The sequence below is a fragment of the Balaenoptera borealis genome (assembly GCF_965194805.1).
Source record: "Balaenoptera borealis genome assembly, chromosome: 7".
Classification (NCBI taxonomy): domain Eukaryota; kingdom Metazoa; phylum Chordata; class Mammalia; order Artiodactyla; family Balaenopteridae; genus Balaenoptera; species Balaenoptera borealis.
This window is the reverse complement of record NC_138864.1, coordinates 124,121,721-124,144,826: the sequence shown is the minus strand read 5'-3', so window position 1 is coordinate 124,144,826 and position 23,106 is coordinate 124,121,721. Positions and strand designations below refer to the sequence as shown.

At 46.7% G+C, this 23,106-nt stretch overlaps 1 protein-coding gene across 1 annotated transcript in view; it reads left to right on the top strand.

The window, feature by feature from the left end:
• Positions 1-1,326: 1,326 nt before the first annotated feature.
• Positions 1,327-23,106, top strand: part of LOC309631914 (uncharacterized protein) — a 34,202-nt gene continuing 12,422 nt past the window's right edge. Inside the window, exon 1 of the transcript XR_014246641.1 lies at positions 1,327-18,465. The gene's annotated coding sequence lies outside the window, so the exon portion shown is untranslated. The remainder of the gene's footprint in view (positions 18,466-23,106) is intronic.

Here is a 23,106-nt window from a genome sequence, read left to right as displayed (position 1 = left end):
AGGGTTCTGTGTGAATTATAGCCTGGGACTGAGGTAAACTCAAGTTAGAAGCAATTTCCTTTTAGGGCCACCCATGTGCTACCTGGTTACCTGGGATTCTGATCTCACTAGCCACCCACACACCCAGACGGTGGCCCCAGATAAACTGTGAAAGGATGGGACTTTCATTTCTTGCTGCAAAGCCAGCTGGGACGGAGGCTTTCTGGACTGATGTTGCATTCTCTTTGCTCTAAAGGGGAGCTTGAAAAGGGGCTTCAGTAGTTACACCAACACTACGTTACTTTCTGAAATCTTTCTGGCACAAAACTGTCCCACATAGAAGAGGAATCCACAGACTGGAATCTGAACCTGGGTCCCATTTGTCCCCTGGATCCTCAGACGGGGCCAGTCTGATGAGAATTCAGCTGAAGCCACACACTGATGCACAGTTGTGCGTGGGGCGGGGTCGCCAGAACTGCAGCTCCGGAGGCTCTGTGCGGGCACCTGGGAATGAGATGCGCGAACAGCAGGAGTTCGGACGCCAGCACCCAGAGGTCTGCGAGGGGCTGGAGGAGTCTTAGCCCGTCCAGGCTGCTGTAACAGAAGTACCACAGACTGGGTGGCTTGTACACAGCAGAAATGTGTTTCTCATAGTTGTGGAGACTGAGAAGTCCAAGATCAAGGCACTGGCAGATTCTGTCTGGCGAGGTCTGCCTCCTGGTTCATAGATGGCTGCCCTCACATGGCTGAAGGCGTGAGGGAGCTCTTGGGGGCCTCTTTCACAAGGACACTAACCCCACTCATGAGGGCTCCACCTTTATGACCTAATCCCCTCCCAAAGGCCCCACGTCCTAATACCATCACCTTGGGGATTAGGTTTCAATATATGAGTTTTGGGGACACAAACATTCAGTTCACAGCAGAATGGACCAACCATAGCAGGAGGGTCCAGTTAGACCAACTGGCACACCCTTACGTGGACCAGTCACCTACTCCTCGGCCAGAGGGAAAACAAAGAGTACGGGGAGTGATCTATAAATGATGGATTTGTTCTTTTCGTATTGTTTTTGTAAATCTTTTTTTTTGTTTTTGGTAAATTAAAAAAAATTGAAGCATAGTTGATTTACAATGTTGTGTTAGTTTCAGGTGTACAGCAAAGTGATTCAGTTATATACACACACACATACGCATATATGTGTGTGTGTGTGTATATATACATGTACATATATATATGTTCTTTTTCAGATTCTTTCCCATTATATGTTATTACAAGATATTGAATATAGTCCCTTGTGCTATATAGTAGGTCCTTATTGTTTATCTATCTATTTATTTATTTATTTTTAATAAATTTATTTATTTATTTATTTTTGGCTGTGTTGGGGCTTCGTTTCTGTGCGAGGGCTTTCTCTAGTTGCGGCGAGTGGGGGCCACTCTTCATCGCGGTGCGCAGGCCTCTCACCATCGCGGCCTCTCTTGTTGCGGAGCACAGGCTCCAGACGCGCAGGCTCAGTAATTGTGGCTCACGGGCCTAGTTGCTCTGCGGCATGTGGAATCTTCCTAGACCAGGGCTCGAACCCGTGTCCCCTGCACTGGCAGGCAGATTCTCAACCACTGCACCACCAGGGAAGCCCTGTTTATCTATTTAATATGTAGTAGTGTGTATCTGTTAATCCCAAACTCCTAATTTATCCCTCCCTGCCACTTTACCCTTTGGTAACTATAAATTTGTTTTTTATGTCTGTGAGTCTAGTTTAAAGTAGGATTTAAAAGCTCATGTTAAGGGTTAAAAATTATGAAACAGACCTGATATAAGCCAAGTTATTCTGGGGATACATCTTACTGGTTGCTGTTTTGGAGAAGGTGGCAATTTTCACTTTCGGCAAAATAAAATAGAAATGCGTGTTAGTCTTGTCTTCCTAACACGACTATAAATTCTTTGAAGGTGGGGCTGAGACTGAAGTTGAAATGAAGTGAGGGGTCATCTGAGAAAGTCACCCAGCAGAGGAGGCATGAAAGGCCACGGCACAGCTGTGTGTCTTGAATCCTGCATCCCTTGCCCCTGAGTAGAGGAGATAGAGACCTGATGTTTTCGTTTTGTGCATCTTTGTCATTGTCACTTGTCGCTGAGCCTGGCATAAGCTGGGGTCAGTGAAGGCTGGTGGCTGATTGAAAATATTGGGCTGCATGGGGTTAGCAGGTCAGAGCTTGGAAGACTCCTTGGAGAGCACTTGTCTCCATCCAGTCATGACAGAGACAATCAACTGAGACCCGGAGAGAACATGCAGCTTGTCCAAGCTTGGACAGAGAATTAGTGCAGGTCCAGGACACGGGCTTCTGGCCTCCCTACCCCTCTGGATGCCCAACTCATGACCCTTCCAACTCTTGGAACACACTCTTGTAAAACCCGGGCTACTCTTTGGGCATGAAGACAGCACACTAGACTCTCGTCGGATGGCCTGTGCTTGGGGGTCTTCTCTGGGATTAGGGGTGGGATTCAGCCCCTCCCACCCTCTCCTTCCAGAGATGTCACCATCTTTGAGGAGATGGGGCCTTGGAACCTGTTTGGACCAATATCTACCTGGATAATCAGCAACTTTCCCTCTCTCTGCTGCCCCTCAGACCCTTTCATTACCCAACTCTCCATTTCTGGCTCCCTGTCACCTGGTCCTGGTCACATGATTAACATCAAGGGAGCTGTGGGACTTCCCTGGAGGTCCAGTGGTTAGGACTCTGGGCTTTCCCTGCCGAGGGCGAGGGTTCAATCCCTGGTCAGGGAACTAAGATCCCACAAGCCACATGGTGCAGCCAAAAAAAAAAAAAAGAAAAAGGAAAACATCAAGGGAGCTGTGAGAACCTCGGGTCAGAAGGCACAGAGCATGGTTATCTTGCCCTGCCCTGTGTCTGGACTGGTATGACTTTCCTCTGGCCCATGGTCCTCAATCGGGGATGACTTTGCCCCCCAGAATGTCTTTGATAATGTCTGGATACATTTTTGGTTGTCACAACCAGGGGTAGGGTGTAGGTGGGTTGTTACTGGCATCTGGTGGGTAGAGGCCAGGGTTGCTGCTCAATATCCTACAAGGCACAGGAGAGCCTTCCCACTGACAAAGAGTATCCAGCCTAAAATATCAATAGTGCTGAGGCTGTGAAATCCTGCTCTAGCCCCACTTTTGTCAATTTATCGGGAAGAGGGACTTCATAGCCGCTTTCTTCCCTCCATAGAGTGGCGGGTCACTTATACCTATTTTGATTCCCTACGAGTCAGTGTGATGTTTTCCCACTGAAAGTGGAGACCGCCTTTCTAACTTCTACATGTAGCAGAAAAAATGTTTTAAAAGTGGCCTGTAGTTAGAGCTGAATGTCCCGGGAAAAAGTCAAAGCATTCCTGTTGGAAAGTGAATGGCTCCTTTTGTTAGGAAATACCTTGAGAGGCTTGTTTGGTTATTAAAGATGAGCTCCTGAGAGAATGGCCTGGCTCAGTGAGAGCGAGGCAGAGATGGAATAACAAAAAAAACTTCTGAGTTTCTATGCGCATTCCGGGAGAGAGGGTGAGGGGCCCAGAGGTGAGAGGGGAAGGATCTAGAAGACATCCAGGGCCCATAAAGACACACTGGCAGTAAGAAGTCATTTTTTTTGGTAGGAAGTGAATTTTTAGGAAGATGGAGGTTTGACCTTCAGTCTTGGGTTATTTCCTACCTGTGGTAAAATTACTCGGTTGCTCCACAAGCCTTTGGTAAAAGTCTGCCGCACACATCACTGTGTGATGGACGTGCTTTGGGAAGTGAAGGAGGCAGGTGTTTCCAGGAAGACACAGCTGTAAAGGGGATGAGGCAGAGCAGAGAGGTGGTTAGGACCCAGGTGACCCTACAAGACCGTGGCTGCAGCATGTTCCCACCAAGAGCAGTTGAGTCAATCCCCCAGCCCCCAAATATACTAGTGAAGGTGACTTTTTAAAGGGGTTTGCAGGGAGGAGTGGGAGACGACAGATCAACCTCACTGTTGTGCGACTGAGGATTTCCAGGCAGCAGACACACCCCTTACATGTGTAATAATGGCCCTTTGTGGCTGGGGCTGCTGGGTGCCTGCTCCAGTGTCCATGATTCTTTTCCTCTTTAACAATGGAACCCCTGATTTTGAGTTAAGCCCATGGTTTTCCAGAATAAGGACCATGTAGCAGCCCCCTGTGTGGCTTGGGTCAGGGTTAGGGTTAGGAGTGAAAGTGTCATATGTAACTTTTGAGGGGTGCACTTGGAGAGGAGAATTCCCCTCTCACCTCTCCTACTTCCTGCTGACTGAAGTGTGAGGTCTTCAGCCAAAGATGGAAGGGCCACAGGATAAAAGATCCTAGGTCTCTAATAATGGAAGAGCGTCCACGCCAGCCCTGGCTGCCCATCTCTGGATTTATTAATCACAGGAGAGAACACATGTCTGCTGTCCCACAGCTAGAGGTGGACAAGGAGAGGTGGGGAGAGGGGGTGTGTAAGACCAGCCATGGACCTCTTCAACGCCCTCCCTCCACCCTGAGTGGAGAAAAGGTGGGTCCTCTACAGGCCACTGGCATTCACAGGGCACTTGGGGTGGATTCCAGAGCCCATCTGTGGCCATCCTTCCCTAGCGCCCTCTTCGCTCTGCTCCTGTCAATCCCATACCAACCTTACCAGCCCCACCCCTGCTACTGCTGCCCCATCGTGTGGTGTCATGGTGTATCAGCCAGTGTCCAGTCACAAGAACAGACGTTACTCTGGGTATTTCAAGCCAAGGGGGGTTTAGTGCAGGGGATATTGACAACATTGGTTACAAATGTGGAGGAAGGGCTGGAAGAGCAGAAGGGAGGAAAGGGTGGTACCACTAGGTTAGGAAGCTGCCAGTGCCCCTGGGATAGAACCCACCAGCCCAGGCTGACCGCCACTGCTGGAGGTGCTGCTGGACACGGACCATTCCTGGGGCCACCATGAGAACACCGGCTCTGCTAAGGGTCACAGTTGTCTCTTGCTGCTGTAGCAGAAGCAGACTGGCTTCCCTCTTCTTCCTCTAATCTCCTGTCACTGATTCCCACAGATGAACCGTAAATGGAAGCCAGTGGGTGAGGTATGGCTGACATATGTAGTTTTCAGACTTTCAATCCTCACGACCTGGAGGCAAGCATGGAAAGGGGAGGGAGGGTCTGAGGGCCAGTGGACAAATAATTGGCATGTGAAGGAAAGTGACGTTCACAGAGCTCAACTTTCCAGATGCCTCACTCAGATATTTTTCTTCTTTGAATTAAATTTCATTTTTATTATTGAAAAATTTAAACATATACAAAAGCACTAAGAATAGCATAGGAATCCTTTATGTATCTATCATGTAACTTCAACAATTATCAATTCATGTCCAGTCTTGTTTCATACCATTTGCTTTCCTGCCATCAGATTATTTTGATGCAAATCCCGGAGACTGTATAATATAATTTCATCTGAAAACATTTCAGTATTTCTAAAAGATGAGGACTCTTAACAAGAAACAACTACAATGGCGTTACCATACTGAAAATATAAAAATTTCTTGATATAATAAAACATCCAGTTAGCGGTCAAACTGTTTCAATTTTTATACACTTTTGAAAAAAAATTATTTCAATCAGAAACCAAATAAGGTCCATACATTGCAATTGATGGGAATCTTAAGTACCATTTAATATACAGCGTCTCCCTCCATATTTTTCCCTTGCTTTTTTGGTTTTGATCAAAAGATCTAGGTTGTTTGTCTTTTAGAGTTTTCTACAACTGGGTTTTGCTGATTTTGTCCGTGTGATGTAGCTTAACGTTAGGGTGACCAATCAACCCCGTTTGCCCTGTGCTTGAATCCGGAAGTCCTTAGCAAATCAGGTTGGTCACCCAACTTTTTTTTCTGTCATCTATATTTCTCATAAGTTGGTAGTTAAAGCTAGAGCCTTTATCAGACTCAGCTTTAGTTTTCTGGCAGGATTCTTCCCTAGTGGGTGGTGCTCTAATTCCAACAGGAGGCACATAAATAGCTTGTTACCTCTCTCTTTGTGATATTACAGCCTTTAACGACCACTGCTTATATTCATTCATTCAGCACGGGTTGAAGAATGGTGATGTTCTCATCCTACCTTCCCTTTCCATTTATTAGCCGGACTTCTTTCGTTAGAGAAACACTCTTAGCAACTCTTTGGTTACCCAGAGCTACAGTTCATAGATTAAAGGCACTATCAATGCTTGATTCTTTCCCTTTGTTACCAGCTTTTCAAAATATGGTTCCTTGGCATGCCCCCAAAGTAAAGAATGAGTTGCCTTTAGGAGCATTATAAACTCATGGATAGCAAAAAATGTTTCAATCTTTTGTAGTTATTATTCTTATTGATGCTCACGTTTCCATCTTCGGCCAGTGAGAACTTATTCAGGCTGGTTCCCGAGTTATTTTGTTATTTTTTAAAAATTTATTATTATTTTGGCTGTATTGGGTCTTCGTTGCTGCGCGCGGGCTTTCTCTAGTTGCGGCAAGCGGGGGCTACTCTTCGTTGCAGTGCGCGGGCTTCTCATTGCGGTGGCTTCTCTTGTTGCGGAGCACGGGCTCTAGGCGTGCCGGCTTCAGTAGTTGTGGCTTGCGGGCCCTAGAGCGCAGGTTCAGTAGTTGTGGCGCACGGGCTTAGTGGCTCCGCGGTATGTGGGATCTTCCCGGCCCGGGGATCGAACCCGTGTCCCCCGCATTGGCAGGCGGATTCTTAACCACTGCGCCACCAGGGATGTCCCTGATTCTCCTTCTTATGTACCTTCCCACGCTCTCCCTCCCCTGTTTGTGAGAGTTGTATTATATCCACCGTGTCAGAGCACAGCCATGTCCTTCCCTATGTTGCCCCTTATTGTTGTCATTTAGTCTTGGTGCCAAGCTTGCTGCCCGGCTTCACCCTGATGTCTTTCCAGTCAGTGTTGTTGTTTGAAGTTTGCTCTCTCGTGGATTCCTTAGTAAGAGCTCATGAGAGTAACAGCCCCCGAATTCTTGACTGTTTACAGCAGTCTGTCTATGGTCTTGACACTTAAAGGTTGGCTTGGCTCCCGTTTTCTTTCCTTGAGTAGCAAATATTTCACTCCACTGCTTTCTGGCATATGGTATGGCTGCTGAGACGTCAACTGCACTCCAATACTTTTTTCTTTATAAGTGACTTGGGCTATTTAACCAACGTCCAAAGATATTTTTCTTCCTGAAAGTCCTATCATTCTACTAGCATATGTCTCAGCGAACTGTGTACTGTCCTGGGTGGACATTAAGTGCAGTTTCAAGTATTTTTACTTCAGGAACAATGCTCTAAACTTTAATTTTGAGTACTATCCTGTTTTATAGCTTTGGTTTTCTTCTTGAGGTTTCCTATTATATGAATATTTGATTTTTTGCCTATCTCCTGCCACTTTCTCTTGAAATCTTTTCATCTTCTTACTCATTCCTTTTGACTGAAACGCTTCCCTTTTTCATCTATTTCACTTAAGACATTATCCATTGTGTTTATGTGCATTTGTGAGTCTGACTTAGTCTTCATTAGTAAAGTCATTTTACTTCGTATCTCATTCTCCCTCTCCCCCTTTTTTTTCACACTATCTTTTTCTTCAATCACTTCCTTTCTGAGCTTTTCTAATTCTGATTCATGATGTTCTTTCATACTCCTTTCCTTTTATTTATTTTAGCTCATTTTGCAACATGAAGTGACAAGTTATTATTATTTTTTTAATATTTATTTATTTATTTGGCTGTGCCGGGTCTTAGTTGCAGCATGCGGGATCTTTAGTTGTGGTGCACGGGATCTAGTCCCCTGACCAGGGATGGAACCCGGGCCTCCTGCATTGGGAGTGTAGAGTCTTAACCGCTGGACCACCAGGAAAGTCCCTTTGAAGTGACCAGTTTTCCTCTGCGTCTGGCCACGTCATTCTGCTGTGCCTTCGTGGGCTGTGAGGATATTTCATTACCCCTCACATCTTTTCTCTTAAATTAACTTACTGTGATACTTGAAAGAAATTCTCTTCCACTGCTCATGTTTAAGTAAAGTGACTTTTCTGTACTTCTGGAGGAGAAGGTTGGACCAACAGAGCTATTTTGAACTTCATGACTCCAGAGCTCTTGTTTCTGTTCTTCTCACCAAGCTTCATAAAATATGGCCTCCTGTGCTCTGAGATCTGTCTTCTCACCCGTTCCGCACTATTAACTGGGCCTTCTCTTCCCTCTGCCCCTGTGGGCCCTGACCTGATCAATTCAGATTCTTTTCTTAGCAGTTTCCCTCTCAGTGCTGGGTTTGGGTTTGAAGGGAGCTCTGGTGTTAGTTTTGCGAGTTCACGGGCCCAGGTCTCTCTGGCACGGGGTGGTGGTCCCTTGTTCTCACCTACGACTTGCAGCCTTCGAAACCCCCTCCCAATTCTGGCTGCTTTTCTCAGATTGACCAGAAGTAAGTACCTATAAAAGTACCAGATAAGTTGTGTTTTTATGATTCTCAGGACCGCGATATAAAATATATATAAAAAATATATAAATATATTAATAAATATATATATAATATATATATATATATAAATAAATATATTTCCTTGTCATCCTCCTGAACACTTGTTTATATCACGCTGCTCCGGCAGCTATTAGCCATTTGCCTTTAAACATTCAGTTTTTGGGCTCGTGGGAATACAATTGTCACCGTTTTTACTGTAGATGTTGTCCGTGAAGTTTTGGTTTTGTTATTCCAGTTCTGTTCTCTTTTTCTGTGGAGATTTGGGGATGTTAAAAAAAATCCGGGCCATTAATATTCGTCTCCTATCCTTTTTGTTAATTGAAATTATTAGGAAATTTTAAATGTAGCTATGTACCTGGTGGTGTTAGTGAAATGCTAACCAATCACTGTATCCTGTGTGTCAGAAATATCCTCTCCAGGCCACACGTCCTCTGAAGGTTCTAAGGAAGAATTCTTGCCTCTCCTAGTTGTGATGGTTACCAGCAGTCTTTGGCTTGTGGCTGCATAGTTCCTATCTCTGCCTCTGTCGTCACACGATGTTCTCTCTGTCTGTGTCTGTGTCTCTTCTCCTGAGGTCACCAGTCATTGGATTAGGGCCCACCTCATCCAATATGACCTCATTTTACCTTGATTACCTCTGCAAAGACCCTATTTCTAATAAAGCCACATTCCCAGGTACAGGGTGGACATGTACTTTTGGGAGACACTATTCAACTCAGTGCAAGGGTCTTAGGCTAAATAAACGTATAATAGGAGGATTTCCTGGATAAAGAGAAAGAAATATGTCTCCCAAAGAAGGGAGTCTGAAGATGTAAGCTCTTCCCATCTCCGCATCAAGCAAGAGGCACGTGCCTTATGACTCAGCCAGGGCCTCAGAGACAAGTGCCCTCCAGTCAGCTCCGGGCTCCTCCTGAGTTTCCACTGTGCCCTTGGAGGTCTCCTCTGGGCTAATCATCACGTGGCCCTTGCACAAGGCTGGGGCCTAATTCCCTGCCATCCTTTAGGAAGCCCGTAACCTGAAAAGCTGTCAACGAGAAGCCTTCTATCTCTGGATCCAGTAGGTGGGAAGCCAAAAAGAACTGTTCTGTGCTCCCTATTCTGACCATTGAATTCCTATAATTGAGCTTCTTTTTAAAAGCCTGAAACGCTCACACGTGCAGAGAAGGAAGCAAGGAGTGAGAATAGGAGCCAAGAGCTATAGATTTTCTCTGTCTGGGGCCATTATTCCACTGCCTACAGGCACTCACTTGGCAGCTCAGAGTAAATCAGTCACATCCACCGATCCAGGTGGATGCATTGGTTATTTAATTAATTGGATGTACATAGACAAGTGTCCTGGCTCTTGCATGGGGGTGTCTGCCAAATTCTCAGCAGTCTAGAAATATCCCAAAGAACTTTTCTGGCTTATAAATAGAATTGTTATAACCACCTCTCCTTTGTTCACCCCAAGGCCTAGCTCTCATCAGTCTATTTTAACAACATTAATAACAATAACAACAACTCCATTCCCATCTATCATTTCTGGACAGCGTTCTATGTCTTTAGAACATCGGCAGCTGCTTCACAATGAATATGGGAGGAAGTCTCCTAGCTTGTTGACATGGTCTTATGCCTGATTAATGTGCCCTTTGCCTTTACGCATCATCTTGAAAGGGTTTGAGGAGCTTTTCCAGGAGCTTTAACTCTACTGGACATCACACATTGAATGTTTGCGACCTGAGGTCGCCTGGTCGGGTAGAGTTAGCTGTTTATTCTCCAGATCTCATAATTACCCAGTCTGTCCCTCACTATCCCCTACCATTCTCATCAGTCTTCTATTCATTTTCTACTAACTCCTACCAACTTCGAATCAACCTCACAGCAAGTCGGCCTCTCAATTCCACGTCATCAGCCAGTCATCTCGCAACCTTATGTCATTGTCCCTAGCAATCCAAGGTCACATGCCGTGTGGACTTCCTTTTACTCTTATATGGAACATCTTCTTGGGACTCTACTGGATGGTGCTTTTGGATCATTTGGGCACTTGTATCTGTCACTGCATGTATATTTCCATTTCTGTGTATCTTAACACATTCTTCTTCCCCTTCCGGTCTTCCTCCCTTTGATTTCTCCTCTTCCTCTGGGAACTAGATCTATCTAGTCTGCTTTCCCTCTATTCCTTTCTCTAACAGGGGTATTGGGCAGACTTAAGTTGCAGACAAAAGGAGCAGCTCCAGCTATTTCAGTCTGAAAGGGATTCAATACAGAGAATAGCTGTTTATAAAATTGTTGCCAAGACAGGAAGCTCAGGCTCTAGGTTGAGTGTCCATGCCCAGCTCCAGAGAAACACTGAAGAACCGGCACAGGAATATTTGGTGAGCACCAATATCTGAGCAAATATCTCAGTTCTCTACTCCGTAAACTCAGTTCTCTACTTTCTGCCTTTGCATTTTCCTTTGAATTATTATCTCATAACAATTCCTGTAGTGCATCCCAACATTGCCTCAGCTGTAATATCAGGAAAGGGGGTTCTCACACTTTCAGACTCAGGCCAGGATTGGGGGGAGGACCTGGGATCACCTAGAGGACGTAGTGTTGAGGCTGCAGCAGGAAAGACATTTCTAAAAGAGATAATTAAATATATCAGAGAAATGAAGGAAATAAGAAAAAGGTTATAGAAATGAAAAACTGTGGGAAAGAATCAGGGCTAGTGCTAAATATAAATTCCTTACTCTTGGAATATTCCATTATGTCCATACAAAATGAAAATCCCCTCCACTGTATCCCAGATGGATGGACCTCTGACCAAGAATGGAGCATGTTCTCCTTCATTGGACAATGTCTATTATTAGGCTAAACGTGTCTTCTTGCAAATTCCATCCATCGGTTCTATTTCTTTTCTTTTCTTTGTATGATATATAATTTTATTTTGATTAAGTGTTGTTTTAACTCCTAACAAATATTTTTATTTTTTTTTAATTGAAGTATAGTCGATTTACAATGTTGTGCCAGTCTCTGCTGTACAGCAAAGTGACTCAGTTATACACATGCAGACATTCTTTTTTTATATTCTTTTCCATTATGGTTTATCACAGGATATTGAATATAGTTCCCTGCATATATACAATGGGATACTACTCAGCCATAAAAAAGAACTAAATAATGCCACTTGCAGTCACATGGATACAACTAGAGACTATCATACTAAGTGAAATAAGTCAGAAAGGGAAAGACAAATACCATGTGATATCACTTATATGTGGACTCTAAAATATGGCACAAATGAACCTATCTGCAAAACAGAAATGGACTCTCAGACATAGAGATGCGGCTAACAAATATATATATTTTTAAAAATAAATTTATTTATTTATTTATGGCTGTGTTGGGTCTTCGTTTCTGTGCGAGGGCTTTCTCTAGTTGCGGCAAGCGGGGGCCACTCTTCATTGCGGTGTGCGGGCCTCTCACTATCGCGGCCTCTCTTGTCGCAGAACACAGGCTCCAGACGCGCAGGCTCAGTAGTTGTGGCTCACGGGCCCAGCCGCTCTGCGGCATGTGGGATCTTCCCAGACCAGGGCTCGAACCCGTGTCCCCTGCATTGGCAGGCAGATTCTCAACCACTGCACCAACAGGGAAGCCCCGCTAACAGATATTTTTAACCACATCGGCTAACAAATAGCAAGATGGCTAGATTTTATTAAAAATTAAAAAAAATTTTTTGTTTTTGTTTTTTGTTTGTTTGTTTCATTGGTTCTAGTTGTTCTTTCACCAACCCCCTGACAATGACTCAGATATATTAGGCAGATGCCTTAGTCCCCTCAACCTCTTCTTCTCCAGGCAAAACAACGCCCAATACTTCCGTAACTCCTTATAGGGTGTAATTTTGAGATGCTGACAACAAATGGCACCACAGCCGTCACCAGTGGCCCGAAGTCACTGACCTCATTAGCCCACAGAGCTTCAACCTTGGGTTACCCCTGGGGGGAGGAAGTGGGGGGGCCCCTCAAGACTCTGAGGGCTTGATCAATAAAATCAACACAAATGGTAAGAGACCAATGGTAAGAGTGCTTCTGGGTCAAACACAAACTGAAGAGATGGCATTAACAGAGCTATAGAAATAATATGACAGGAGAAAAGGGGATTTTCTTGCAAAATGGGGAATCAGAGAGATGAAAGCTGACAACATCTGTCCAGTACAGTCGGGGGACTGGACGTTGAATCTGAGTGCTGTAAGCAATCAGGTCATGGGAGAGCCGGTCTGTTGGGTGAAACATCCTCCAGTAATAGCCACCTGCCTTTGATCCGATTCCATGTTCATCAAGCAGTGTTTAGATTAATAGTTTCACTTCCTGGTTCCCTGATACTGGGAAGGAGAATGTGCTGGTGGCAAACATGAGAATTCTGGTCACTGGAATGGGATCCCCTGCTCTGAGAATGAATACATCGGTGTCTGGTTAATATCTTAGTCTACTGTAAGTTGGGAAATATCAAATGTTCCCTGCTCACATCACCCATGGGTACTGTGCACCACGGACAGTTGCCTTCCTATCTATTTTCCATTCTTCCTTATTAATAGAATCCCATGTGTCCACCTAAAAATTCTTACTTCCCCTGATTCCCTTGCAGCTAAAGGTAACCATGTGCCTCAGTTCTGGCCAATGCAACGTAGATGGAAGTCCCTCGGAGTGTGTTCGTTTTCTGGATAATGAAAGGAAAGCCTTACTAGGAGAAAGTGTTTTTGCCCTTTCCACTTTTACCTACTAGAACATGGCTGTGATGTCTGGAAGTACAGCAGCCATTTTATGACAACAAGGACAAAAGTCACACCCAAGGATGTCAGAGAAAGAAGATAGAGGGGCCTCTGGTTCCTTGATGACATCCACGGGCAGCTGCATGGGCCCTGAATTGCTTTCCTCCAGAGACTGTTAGAAAAATAAGCTGCTATCTGTTTAAGCCAAAGTTGGTTGGGCGTTCAACTATTTACAGCAGAATATAGTCTTCATTGGTGCAGGGTCTAAGTGGAGTTTCTAAGCTGGCAAAGCAGACAACAAGACTCTAGAATGTGGTTAATTCACAAGGTGATGCATCTACAATGCTCCTTGGTGGTCACGCCCTGGGGATGCCTCTTGGTTTTCTTCTGATCATAAATATAACTCATATATTTTGTGAAAATTCAGATGAAACATAAATCATAAAGAATAAAGAAAAAAATCACTCTAAAGTCCACCACCCAGAGATAACCATTGCTTGCACTGTAGTGAATACCCTCATAGATATCCATTTATGTAATACACATGTTGATAATACAGTTTTACATAAAAGAGATTGCATTTTGTAACTTGCTATTCACTTGACAGTTGTGGACATCATTCCTGTGATTTTGATTAGAAAAATCCATTCTGACTATTGTCAGATTAAATATAGATCTCTATTATTAATTTTAGCTATTTTAATATTCAAATATTGTTATTTAATTAGGTCTACTATAATTTAGCCAACAAATCCTCAGTTGGTATCTAATTTTTGATATTCTGTAGAGGGCTGTAGTAAAAGGTCTTGGGTAAATATCTTTGGGGACTTTTCTGATTGTCTCCTAAGAAATCCCTGGAAGCGGATCGCTGGCTCTGAGGGTTTTGCAAGTGTGCCTAGGTCTCACTCACGCCCTCCAGACCACACTGCTTCCTGCTGTGTGATCCCTGCATTCCAAGGTCATTCTGCTGATTTGTCCTTCTACATGCTTAAGCTCTCTAGTTTCAGTGGGGCCTGACATTGCTCAGAGTGGTTTAATCACTGCCTTTTCTCTAATAAATGCTCCATAAGAGCTGTTCAAGATTCTGCCGCATTTCTTAAGCTCTTATTATGGGCTGAATTATGCCGCCTCTCGCCCACAAATGAGTACGCTGAAGGCCTAACCCCTAGAACCTCAGAATGTGACTGTATTTGGAGATAGAGCCTTTAAAGAGGTTATTAAGATAAAGTGAGGTCATATGGGTGGGCCCTAATCCCATATAACCGGGCGTCCTTATAAGAAGAGGAGATTAGGACCCAGACACACGCAGAGGGAAGGTCATGTGAGGACATGGGGAGAAGATGGCCGGCCAGATGCCAAGTGGAGAAGCCTCAGAAGAAGTCAACTCTGACAACAACTTGATCTCGGACTTCTAGCCTCCAGAATGTAAGAAAAGAAAATTCTGTTGTATAGCTAGCCAGTGTGTGGTCCTTTGTTATGGCAGTCCTGGGAAACTACCAGAGTCCAAATCTCACCTTGCTGGAACCACTCTCAGGGGAGGTTTCCTTCTTCGTAGACCCAAATTAAGCTCAACTGGGGTTCTGTTTATAAAACCGTAAAAGGTTCCACTTTCTAAGAGAGACAATAGTCAGAATGGATTTTCTTAACCAAATCCCTTTATTTTCCAATAAAGCACACATTGAGTAATAATTGGATCCCACCCTCAGTGGCATTCAGCCTCTCTGTGGAAGTGGTCTCTCTGCACAGCACCCAGGACCCCGCCTGTCTCCACTCTCCCCACTTAGGAGAGGCAGGCAAAAAGAGGTGAGGCTGCAGGACACTCAGTGGGTATAAACACATCACTGCTTTTCTCCAGGGAGGCTAGCTGCACCCCTTCTTTCTGCCCAAGTCGATCGACAGTGATGATAATGGATTTCAATATTCCTGTCCTCACAGGGGAATTGAGAAGTGGGCTTCCTCTGGTCTCTCACAGAGATATTGTAAAGTAGCTAGCATGCAAAGTTTTCTAGTGAAACAGTGTAAGACATAAAGACCAAAGGAAGATTCCATATCTCACGCTGGCAATGTCTCATTCCTGTTAGGTTTATACTATCACTTAAAAAAAATTCCATCTGGGGGATTTTTAGACATTTTTGGATGTCAGGGTGTCTGTTCCACCTCGGCCTGGCCTCCCTGGAGACTCCTGTCCCCCGTGTGGGGCGGAACCACGCCGGGCTGGACGGGTCCCTCACCTCGTGCGTTGTTGCCGTGGCCAAGCGTGGCTCCTGCATCTTTTGGTTAAACGGAGACTTCAGGCCTCTGTCACAGGGTCCCCCCAAAACTGGAGGGTGCGGCTGGGCCCAGGACAGGCTTGGCAGCCCCTCCTTCCCCAAGCCAGGGTCCTCATTGCTCTGTGATGTCCAGGGTGGCCTGAGGCCTGCACCAGGCAGAACCAGGACCCTCCGTTTCCATGCTGGAAGACGGCCAAGGATGCTTGAGCCGAATCACATGTTGACAGGTCTTCAGGCTTTTCTACCACAATATTGGAGTTGGACACATTGGCCAAATAAAGTTGAAATTTTCTGCCGAAAAAGAGAAGATTCGTGCCCTCTTCTATTCACTTGTTATAACTCCCTGAAGTGTCTTGTGGGACCAGGATATCCTAGGCCTTGGTACCAGTCTCTCTTAGTGATGGTTTTCAAAATCCATACATTCACAAGTGACGGAAACATTGTAATTGGCAAATGGACAAAGGTCATCCCCCAACCCACCACTTCTACAGAATCGCCCAGATGTCCCTGGCAGAACAAGTCTTTCTTGATTTCCTCCTGGTTACGAGGAGAGGGAGATTTTTTTTTGCATATTTTTCTTTTTAAAAATTGTGGTAGACTACACAACATGAAATTTACCATCTTAACCATTTTTAAGTGTACAGTTCAGTCGAATTAAATACATTTGCATCGTTGTGCAACCATCACCGCCATCCAGGCCCATAGCTCTTCGCACCTTATAAAACTGTAACTCTGCCTATTAAACAATAACTTCCCATTATCCTCTCCCCCCAGTTCCTGGCAACCACCTTTATACTTTCTGTGTTTATGATTTTGATTCCTGTACGTACCTCATGTAAGTGGAATCCTCTAGTATTTGTCTTTTTGTGACTGGCTTATTTCACTTAGCATAATGTCCTCAAGGTTTACCTGTGTTGTAGCATGTGACAGAATTTCCTTCCTTCTTAAGGATGAGTAATATTCATTGCACAGTAGAGACTATCCTTTATTACTATGGCCTTGGAGTATATCTTCATATCTTATAAAATCAATCCTTCTTTGCCCTTCTGTTCTAAAATTACCTTAGTAACTTGGGAACTTTTATTCTTTCTTATAAATTTTAGAATAACTTTGAGTTCCTAAAAAAGTACAGTTGGAATTTGATTAGGATTACGACTGTGATAATACCTGGCTGGAATTGATAATTTTATATTAAGTTGTCCCATACAACAGCATGGATTGTCCCATTTATTTATTTATTTATTATATTTATTTTTGGCTGCACTGGGTCTTCGTTGCTGCGTGTGGGCTTTCTCTAGTTGCAGTGAGTGGGGGCAACTCTTCTCTGAGGTGTGCGGGCTTCTCGTTGCAGTGGCTTCTCTTGTTGCAGAGCACGGGCTCTAGGCACGTGGGCTTCAGTAGTTGTGGCACACAGGCTCAGTAGTTGTGGCTCACGGGCTCTAGAGCACAGGCTCAGTAGTTGTGGCGCATGGGCTTAGTTGCTCTGCGGCATGTGGGATCTTCCCGGACCAGGGCTCGAACCTGTGTCTCCTGCGTTGGCAGGTGGATTCTTAACCACTGCGCCACCAGGGAAGTCCCTGTCCCATTTACTTAGATCTTTTATTTCATTTAATAGAAGGTAAAATTTTCCTCTGTTGAGAATGATGTATTTTTTGTCATATTTAAAGATATTTTATAGCTTTTGTTGCTATTATGAATGGTACCCTATCTTGTAATGTATTCTAGGTGGTGATTGTGGTATAGAGAAAGTCTTATTGATCTTTGTAAGTTGACCTTACCTTCATCCAATAACCCTCTTTTCAGTTCTAATACTTTGCTCAGATTTCTATGTAGATTATCATATTGATCACAAATAACAACACTTGTAGCTCTTTCCTTCCAGCTCCTACACCTTTATTTCTTTTTCTTGTTTCATAACATTGGCCAGGACCTCTGGTTCTTTGTTACATAATAGCAGTGCTAACAGGCATCCTTATCTTGTTGCCAATGTTAACGGGAATGTTTCTAAAGTTTCTCCATTAGGTATGATGCTTGTTGTGGAGTTTTCATATACAACCTTTAAAAGTTGAGGTGGTTTCATTCAAATTCTGGTTTTCCGAATTACTCTGTGACTCTGTGCCGGGAAGGGCTGTCCATCCCTGTGCCCCCAGCCCACGTGGTGTAGCCACACTTCAGCCATTGGATCCACATGGCAGCTTCATGATTTAAAGATTTCCAAGTCACACGTCAAACACATATAGGATGTCCCTACTCATGGGAAGCATCCTCCATTGCTGTCCTGTCCTCCATCGCAGCTCGGCCCAGGTGGAGATGATGACACCTTCCTACTACATACAGACATCATCCGGGCACACCTGTGGGGCACAGTGTCTAGATGGGAGGTGGCGTGGAGGGAACACTGTGAATCAGGCTGTCTTGTGTTTGAAATTGCAACCGGCCACTCGCTAGCTATGTGACCATGGCAAATTATTTAACCTCTCTAAGCCTCAGTTTCTTCATTTGTAAAATAGGGAAAATAAGGGTACCTACTTCCTGGGGAAGCTACTTGGTAGGTTGTTAAATAAAATAATCTGCAAAAGCATTTGACAGAGAGTAGTAACTGTCAGCTATTGGATTAGTAACCATGAAAGGAATATCAGTAACATATTAAAGTTTTTTCACAGGACTTTGAATGATATGCAAAAGGCTCTTGATAAAACGTTAAGCGAAAGTTGTAGCTTTCACAAACTAAGTCAACATTTGTTTAAAACTGTTTTAAAATCTGCATAAGTAAAAGACTGAAGAGAAATGTATCAAAATGAAGCATTATAGGTGATTTTTTTTTTTCTGTGTTTTCAAATTTTTCTCCAATGAGCACACGAATACTCTTATAACCTTTAAAACATGTTTTATGGAAACAAACAACTCAGTGTGACTCAGCTGTGGCAAGTCGGCCAAGAAAGCTAGTGCTGTCTTTGGCTGTCTCAGGAGAAATCCAGCGCCCGGAGCCGGAGGTAATGGCCCTGCCATGCTTGGCACTGGCCAGACCCCGTCTAGATTAGAGTTTTGTTTAGCTCTGGGCATAGGTAACCATGGGGATCTTAAATGTCATGGTGGAACAAAAATGTAAGTGTGCGAGGGCCTCAAAGTCTAGAGGAAAACAGGGCTGGAAAAGCAGACAGGGAGTGAAGGCAGATTGGGAGAAGCAGAGGGGCCCCCAGCCCAGGGCAGGGAGGGAGGGGAGGGGGAGGAGGAGAGGGGAGAAGAGAGGAAGACAGTGAGAGAGAGAGAGAGGGAGAGGGAGAGGGATGGGGGAGGAAGGCAGAGACGGGGAGAGAGGAGCATCGGTTGGGGAGGGGGCTTCTGCTCGGGACCATCTGACTTAGGGCCGCCATTGCCTTTCTTGTCCCTGGTGTCTGGCACATTCTTCCGGGCACTGCCCTTTTGTACCCCAACTGTAAAGTTGAGTGTGGGCGCAGATTCCTTACAGATCCTGCCCACCTCCTCATGGTCCGTGGATCCCGGCCAATAGATGTCCTTCCGGGCAGTTTGTAAACTGGCCCTGGGGACAGCATCGCCCCCTGTCAGTCTGGGGGCCGAGAGCCCTGCACGTGGAGAGCTCCCTCTGGGAGGACGGAGTCCCTGCAGAGGCTCAGGCACAAGGCGAGGACGTTGACCTCTGGCGGCGGCCGGTCCCGGGTCTGAGGGGATCTGTCCTTCTCCAAGGTCTGGTCCTTTAACCCACCTTCGCTGGGAGCGCCACCCGGATGGCTTTTCAAAGCCTGTCTCTTTTTCCTCCACCTTATTCAGGCTGGGTTTTTATCACTTGCAACCAAAAAAGTCCTGAGTAGTTCAGAATGACAGATACGAGTGGTCGTGACGAGCTGAAGTGAGAGGCTCTGTCTCTCCGTGCGTCTGTCTGTCTCTCTGTGGTTTCTCTCTGTCTCTCTCTGTTTCTCTGTTTCTCTCTCTCTGTCCCTGTCTTTCTGTCTCTCATTTTCTCAGCCTCAGTGTCTAACTTTGGCTCCCCTTTCCAAGCCTCCTCTCCCACTCGGCCCCCACTGTCTGGAATGAGTTCTCCCCCAGGCTCCCCCCCCTCCCCCGCCGCTTCTCAGCTCCCCTGCACCCGTGCCTGTCCGCCTCCCCACCGCCCTCCCCAGCTGGGCTTCCTCCACCCAGGGGTCCAGCTCTGCGTGTGCTCTTGGCCCGACGTCCTCTTCCCCATTAGTCCACGACAGGCCCCCCTCCTCCCTGCCCTCCCCCGACCCTGGGGTCCCGCTTGGCGGGGTTGTGGGGTGCTGGCACATCTCCACAGTCAGGCTGGAAGCCCCGCGAGCTGCTCCCTTTCCTTCCTTCTCTACCTCCGATCACCATGCCCCGTGCTTAACTTCCTGGATTGTTCTGGAATCTGCCTCTCCTTCTAACCTTCCCGCCCCCGTCTGATTTGGTGTCTTCTGTCTCTGGCATGAATACTTTGAGTGGCAAATCGTCTGCTCTGCCTCTACGTTTGCTCCTCTCGAACCCACCCTCCTGGCTGTCATCTTGTACAATCAACAGATCCATCGTCCTGCCCTGCGGAGAGCACTGCCGAGGGCCCATCAGCCCCAAGGAAATCCCAAGGGCCCTCGGAACCTTAGGTGGCAACTCCCGCCTTCTTCTCCTGCTCCAGCCACAGAGGAATTTGCAGTTCCTAGCTCAGAGCACGACGATTCCCTTCTCTGGGCCTCGGCTCAAGCCGCCACCCTGCCTGAGCCCTTCCCTCCCTGCCTGGGCCACTCTGCGCCTCAGTTATACCCCGGTCTCTGCCAGACCCTCTCCACCCCTGCTGCACCCCAGCCCCCCGGGAGGGGGTTCTCTGCAGTCCCACCACGACTTCCAGTTATTTCCTCAGGGATTGATGTTTCCTACTAAGCTCGGGTGCATCTGGGCTGGCGGCCTCTGCACCCCGTCTCTGTAGCGTGGTCCAGGAACGTTAAGAAGATGAGGTCTAAGGGTAAAGAGATGGAGACGGTGTTTGTGTAGGGGCAGCAGGGGGTCCAGGATGGCTTCCCGGTTCTTGGCTTAGGTGGGGGACTTGAGGATGGGGTCCTGGAGCTGGGAGCATGGGAGGAAGAGCAGGACCGGGATAGGAAGGTGGTGAGCTGGCGTGGGTTCTTGTAGGACATTTAGGTAAACATGCAGATCCTGGAGTTTAGGAGAAGAATTTGGACATGGGACACACATTTGTGAATCATATCAATAAAGGGCAGGCAGTGAGGGAGGCCTCAGTGTCCCAGTTTCCAGGGGTTGGAAAGTATGCTGTATTGGCATAAAGGAATTTTCAGCGTCCTATGTTAATACGTGGCCGAGGTTTCTAGTTGCTTTCAGCTTTCCATTCTTACATTCTTTTTTCCAAACTGAACCCTGAAATTATTTGGGGGTAGTGATGCTCAGGTAAAAGATTCCAGTCTCCAGCCTCCCTATCTGGCCAATGAATTGTAAGTAGAACTACATGATGTCTCTGAATTCTGGGAAAGCTCCTTAGAGCATGGGGCCATGCATTTCTCTCCTGTCCTCTATCCTACAGCATAGTACTCAGATGTGATGGCTGGAGCTCTAGCAGCCACTTTGGAGTAGGAGGCTGAGGGCCATATCCTAGGGGTCTGTGTTGAAGAGGAAGGAGGCTGCCTCCTGGACACACACCTTTGTGGAGCTCCTACACCAGCCCAGGGCACTTTTCACATAGAAACAAATATAGCTTCTTTCTTGCCAAAGCCACCGTTTTATTTTTCTGTTAAATTTGGCTGAACTTAGGTAGTCCAAATGAACACATTATTGGTCAAGCTCTAGCGTTGTACCTGTGGGCACTTCCAGTCTCGGTTAGGTTAGCAGTGAACACCGGGCTGCCTGTGGGAGCTGACAGCTAAGGTGTGCTGCGCCACCTGGTGGACACATGGCAGACAGCACGCCTTTCAAAGAAGCACAGCATTAAGCTGCTTAAGCCGGGATGCTTTCCTTGGCTGTCTGGCTTTTCCCAACGGTCTGCACCCCAGCTTGCTAAATTGACCTCAACCCCAAGTCGTCTTTTAGCCAGCAACAAAATGAGTGCTCCAGGGTCCTGAACGTCAGTGGACCTCTGAGAACTCCAGGAATTCCCAGCTGCACCGAGTTTTTTGGCCGGGGTGTGTTCTCAGAACTAACGAGGCTGTTTCTACCTACCCCTGCTGGGTGCTCCCCGCCCCGAAACAGAGAACTTCTGTACTAAATAAAGGATTCCATGTGACCTCTCCTCCTGCAGACTCTGGTCTCAGAGCAATAGTTAAAGGAGGAGAAGCGGGAGGGAGATGACTCACTGCCTCTCCGAGCAGGAAATGAACACCGAGGGAGCCTAACCTGCCAGCCGCAGCAAACAAATGGATTTGTAGCCATTGTAGCCGCAGGCAAAGTGGGCTGGAGTGGGCAAGCTGATGACTGCTTCCTTCTGCTGACCGCTGGTACAAGCCTCAGTGGCCAACCATGTCCCAAGTAGAGTTCAAATTGCAAAAACGAGTCTTGGAGGTTTAGAAATTCCAGAGATTTGGTGGAAAGACCCCTGGCACCCGGACACACGGGTTTACACCCAGTCTGGTCACGGACGGTGTGTGACCCGAGGCCCACATTCTCTCTCTGGCCTCACTTGGAACAGGAGGTGGCTGGGACACCGCTGTGTTGCCGCCGAGGCCTCTGTAATAAGTGTGGCCCTGTGTCACTAAAGCAAGACAGCGTAGGCTTTGGAGAGAAGCACAGATACGAAGAGCAGGAAGATGGCTGCCCCAGCTTTAACCGGGAGCAGGAAGGAGACGCCTGCCATGCGGGGAGGTCAGTGTCACCTAGGAAGTGGTGGACCTCAGCAGACTGCTGTAGGTCCTTGGTTTTCCCCGGGGGCGGGGGCAGGGGACCTGTAAGGCCGGGGTGGGGGAATGCGGTGGGGGGAGGAGAGTCAGAGGGCAGACAGAGCAGCCCCAGGGTCAAGGGCAGTGGGGCAGTGAGTATGGAGGAGATAGAGCTGGAAGGGGGAATGAGATCTATGGGGCAGGGAGAGGGGGACGAAGGGCACCCCCAGTCCAGAAGCTGTGCCCCTCAGGCTGGAAGGAAGGAATGAGTGTCAAGCCGAGGAAACTGAGTCTCAGAGGTGCTGGGCTGGCCCAGGCTCTCCACCTCCAGCCTGAGGATGCTCCAGCCTGAGGGGCCCTGGGGTTAGAGCCCTGCTTCCCTGGAATCAGAACCCAGACTGCCGGCCGGGAAGGCTCTGCTTTGTAATTCTTTCTCCTTTTTATACTTGAACTGAGAAAAATGAGAACATTCTTAAAGAAACCCTACACCTGTTGGCTCTGCTCTGAGACAGGGGTTCCTCCGTGTGGGCCAGGAGGTCCCCCCCACCCCTCCCCTCCCCTCCCCCTCCCCCACCCCTCCTTCCCAGAGAAGCTCTCCCTCCCTGCCCCAGGGCTGCCTTAATCTGTGCCCCATTCTTGGAAGGCCTCTCAAAGCAACAGGTTCTTTAAATTTATTTACTTTTGGCTGCGTTGGGTCTTCGTTGCTGCGTGCGGTCTTTCTCTAGTTGTGGCGAGCGGGGGCTACTCTTCGTTGTGGTGCGCGGGCTTCTCATTGCGGTGGCTTCTCTTGTTGCAGAGCACAGG